Raw genomic sequence first — 5,027 nt, 5'->3', positions numbered from 1 at the left:
AAGGATGGGTTAGAAGAGAGTAAGACAAATTTGAAAGTGATAAAGGCCTGACTATGCCAAGGGAATTGGAGTGTGTGTGGGAGGGAGATCCTGTGTCCCTTTGAACCTACTCTATTCAATGTATCCAAGGAGTAGTCGAGTTAAAATGTCTGGTAGGAAGTTAGAAATAGCAAGTGAGAATTACAAGTGTCAATGAGGGAAGCATGCAACTAGAGAAGTAAAGGAGCCCAGGGCTGAATTCTAGGAGATATCAGTATTTGAATTCAGGAAGAGGAGAGTCATTGAAAGGATGATTGAGTTTCAGGGAACTGTGTCGTGGAGACCGAAGGAAGAATGACAGAGAGCTATCTACTCCTTCAAGGTGGGATGAAAAGGGAAGGAAAGAGGATGCTATTGAGTGGAGGAAACTTCTTGAATTTGTTATGTCTTCTAAACAAGAATGAATGCAAATTAGTTATAGGAGAAAAATGAGGATAATGCATGGAAGTAGGAAAGGGTAGGCCCTAATGCACACTCATAGAGTGCAGTCTCAGAAGGGAGGTAGGGTAGCCATGTTTTCAGAAAGGAGAGAAAATTAGAAAGTTTAATTCTTGCTTTAGAATCACTAAGGAGATTTGTTAAAGATATGTAAATAGTTGAGTCACACCTTGGAAGTTTTTGTTATAATTAGTCTGGGATGGTCCAGGACAAGGGTTTGTTTTCAAAGCTTTACAAGTGATTAAAAGGTTGAGTATCACTGGTTTAATTTATAGGTAACTTTTCAGATTGGTGATACTGAGAATGAATTTAAGGAATGTCACACTTTATAATGTTTGTATGAATAGAGAGTGTCAAAGGTTTGGTATAGGTAAGGAATGGAAAAAGAAAAGAACTTAGAAGAGAAGGGAACTAATACAAACTCAATGATCTTCACTTTATACAGAAATGAAGCTCAGCCCTTCTTAAAAAACAACAATATCTACTGTAACAATCAAGCATTTTGTAGGTTGTTATCCAGTTCGTTTCCCCCACCCTATTTGCTATATTTCTTCCATTTTCACCAACTAAGAAAGAAAAGAGAGAAAGAAACCCAGTGATTGCACAACATAGACTGGATCTGGAAACTATTTATTTATTTATCAGTTGTGATATTTATTTATCAGCTTGAACTCTGGGCCTAGGCACTGTCCCTGAGCTCTTTAGCTCAAGGTGAGCCCTCTACTACTTGAGCCAAAGCATGAGTTCCAGTTTTCTGGTGGTTAATTGGAGATAAGTCTCATGGACTTTCCTGCCTGGGCTGGTTTTGAACCATGATCCTCAGATCTCTCCTGAGTAGCTAGGATTACAGGTGTGAGCCATCAGTGCCTGGCCTGAAAAAACTTTTTGAAGCACCAAGAATGGCCCTTCTAGGAAAGTGGGCATCTAGGGGGATGGAACTGTCCCTGCATTCATCAGCAGGGCTGCAAGAAGATGGTAACTCGGGCTTGACTTATGGGTATATTACAGTGGTCACTCATACCTGGCAGGTGGCTGAAATTGCTAGTCACTCACATTGAAACACTTTGTGAAGCTTCTGTGTTTAAGCAGGTGCACTAAGGAGTCTCCTTTCTTAGAGCAAGGTTTAAAAAAAATGCCCTACTTTTCACCAGAGCAGAAGAGCACCGATCTTTGTGAAGTCTGATCTCCAGGGGCAGCTTTGTTCACAAGAAGCAGACATTCCTCTTTCTGTAGCCTGAATCTTCTCTTGGGGAAGGTCCAATGTCACTTCTTGAGATCTTTGGATCTTTCTAGGAAACTAACCTTTCAAGGGTATGAGAGACCACTGTTTTGCCTGCCTATCTCTGCTGTAGGATCATGCTGGTGAGGAGTTGAAGAAGCATTAATGGAGGGCCTTGGTTTTTGGCTAGAAGCCTCCTTCACTAAACTAGACTCTTGAAAGAACTAGCCTCCCAGAAGGAAAGAAGAAAAGTTTGATTGAGAATTGACTGGGACATTATGGGTATGAGAAGAGGGTTCCTTCTAAAACCTCACTATTTCCTTTAATGTGAATGGAACTGGTACTTGAAAAAAATTAGGAAACGTCCATATATCTTCAAATCTAGGAGCTGTGCATTCTAAGTCCAATCTGTCCCCTTCCCATCGTCTTTTCAGGTTCCTGGTCTGCCTCCGTGACTATTGGTTGGCCCTCACTGGAAAGTCTTGTTTGGGGGTCATCTATCTCAGTGCTATCCTCCCTTCTAAAGATTAGGCTAGGATCTTTGGACCCTAGGACAGACACACAGGCCTTCTCTTTGGGTCTCTTGTTTCCTCACTCTATGAAATGAAAAGGTGTGAAATCCATAGGGTAAGGGGTAAGGGGTCGTTCTGAGAACTGCTGGATAGGATAATGAAACAATTAGGTTTAATGCTAGGCATTTTCTGTCTTACCCAGTATGTTCATTGTAGAGATATAATTGAAAGCCCAGATTTCATCCTCAAAGAAGAGATGGAGCTTTTTCCAGTCTGATATCTCTCTCTTTCTTTCTTTCTCTCCCCCTTCCCCTCCTCTCCAGATCCTGGGGCTTGAACTCCCTGAGCTTCTACATTCTACCACTTGAGCCAAAGCTCCACTTCTGGCTTTTTTGGTAGTTTATTGGAGATAAGAATCTGACTGATTTTCCAGCTCAGGTTGATTTATAACCATAATCCTCAGAACTCAGCCTCCTCAGTATAGCTAGGATTATGGACATTAGCCATTAGTGCCCAGCTGCCTGATGTCTTTTAATCTGAAAGCCTTATTTGTGAACATCTAGACTTAGGCTTCAAGCTTTAGTCTACAGAATTATCTGTAATTCTGATGTTGGAAATTCTTTTTCTATTATTTGGATTCTTCCAAGGTTTGTGAAACAAGCAAGCAGCATGTGAACATAATTTACACTGGATATGCCACAATCAGGGGGTGCCATGGCAGCCCCAACACTGTGTCAAATTACATGCTTGCTGCCCAACACTCCAGGTATGCTCTGGCCAGGGCTGGGTATATCCATGTCCCCTTAAACTTTCTCCAGCTCTCTTGCCACTTGTTCTTCATATTCCCAGTTGTGGTCACTGTCAGGACTCTCAATGCAGTCCAGTGCCTGGCTCACGAAAGACACAGGTGAATGAAGCCCTGCTCTGCATGCATGAACTGGGGTAACTGAAATGATGATAGCACATTGCATGCAGTCTTGGTGCTAAATCATTCACTGACATGTAATATGGGAAGAGGAGATGAGGAGGAGAAAGGAAGTATTTAAGATTTTTCCATATTTGAACAATCATAATGTAGACAAAGACGGCTCTGTCTTCATTTTGAGATTGGTTAGAATACACAACCAAAAAGGGCAAGATTGAAACTTAGGGGAAAAAATATGATCAAGGAAGAGTAAAAATCTCTAACAATCGAGGAACAGAGACTGGAAGATTGATTTCTTCCCTGGATCCGTCCGTCCTTCCCTCTTTCCTTCCTTCCTTCTTTTTTCCTTTCGTTTTTCTTTCTTTCCTCCTTTGTTCTTCCTTTCTTTTTCTTTTCTTCCACCCCTTTCTCTCTCTCTCTCTCTCTCTCTCTCTTTTGCCCATCCTGGGGCTCAAACTCTGGGCCTAGGCACTGTCTTTGAGCTGCTTTTTGGCTCAAAGCTCCCACTCTACCATTTGAGCCACAGTGCCACTTCCCTATTTTTTTTTTCTGTGATTAATTAGAGGTTAGAGTCTTATAGGCTTTCCTGCCCAGGCTGTCTTCGAACCTTGATCCTCAGATCTCAGCCTCCTGAGTAGCTAGTATTACAGGTGTGTGCCATAGGAGCCCATTTTCATTTAATTATAGGGTTGGGAGGATAGGGATCAGAATTTGGAAGCTGGAGGAGGTTAGGGTGTTGAGAGGGCCTTGCTCTGCTTAGAAGAGGTGTGTGAGGATGCTTTTGAAGTAATACTGTTCCAGGTAAGTGGCAGGTTACACAGCAAATAATACTAGTTGTGATATAATAATACTTCTTCTTTCACTCACTCCAAGGGGAACATGGACTTCCCACAGCCTGATTTTTATGGTGGAATCATCCTCGGTGGGTTCCTGACCATTTATTACCAGCAACTAGTGTCTTAGAGTGTTCCGAGGCAGAGATGCCCTAAGTGTTGGATATTTGGTGATAATTTACCATTCTGGCGTCCTATCCTCAACTATCTGGAACTCCTGGGGAGGGGAGCCCTGCGTGCTTGGGGTTAGCCTCCCCACCTCCCAACGATGCATTTTTGCTCTTGGAGAGAAGGCTCCCCTCTCCTCTGCCATCCGAACTCCCGGTGGTCGTCCCCCCTCTGCTGTCCCCTCCCCCAACCCTGGGCAGGGTTCCCTTTGTAATTAATCCAAACACTCAAACCAGAGGGGAGGAAAAAAGTGTTAATGAGGGAGCGTCCCGTCTGACTGGGCCGCCGCGAGAGCATCGAGTAATTAAATTATTTTTGGAAGAGGGGGAGGGGGACGGTGGTGGCGGCGTCAGGGAAATCCCTGCATTCACGGGAAGAGGGGCTTGCCTCTTGCCACTAATTAAAATCAGGGATGACCCTTCTCTCAGCTCTAGGGGGGGAAAACGTCAATCTTCCCACGTCTCAGATTCCATTGGATTTCGCATAGCTGGCTCTGCGGCCCTGAAGAAGAGCCTAAGGCCAGCCTGCGTGGTCTGGGAGCAAGGTCCTCCACAGGGGCGTCCGTGAAGACACTGCAGGAGGGGTTGCAGGCTGGGCCAAGGCCAATAATCGAGGCAGCCCCCTGCCCACCGTGCGGGGGGCCAGGGTCGCAGAACGGCACCGGTTCCCAGGATCAGGGAGGTCCACCCGGGCATCCCAAGGCGCAGGGGCTGGGGGAGAGGCGACTCCAGGAAGAGCCCGGCCGCAGACAATGGACACGGCGGCGGGAGGGGCGGCGGCTGCACGGAACAGCCGGGAGGCGGCCCCGGGAGCGCGCGATTCCCCCGCCCCCGCCCCCGCCCCCGTCCCCTCCCCCTCCCCCCCTCCCCCCTGCCTCGGCCGCCGGCTCGCGA

The sequence above is a fragment of the Dipodomys spectabilis genome, unplaced genomic scaffold, assembly GCF_019054845.1.
Source record: "Dipodomys spectabilis isolate Male_0828 unplaced genomic scaffold, ASM1905484v1 ptg000069l, whole genome shotgun sequence".
NCBI lineage: Eukaryota > Metazoa > Chordata > Mammalia > Rodentia > Heteromyidae > Dipodomys > Dipodomys spectabilis.
This window is presented reverse-complemented; position numbering follows the sequence as displayed.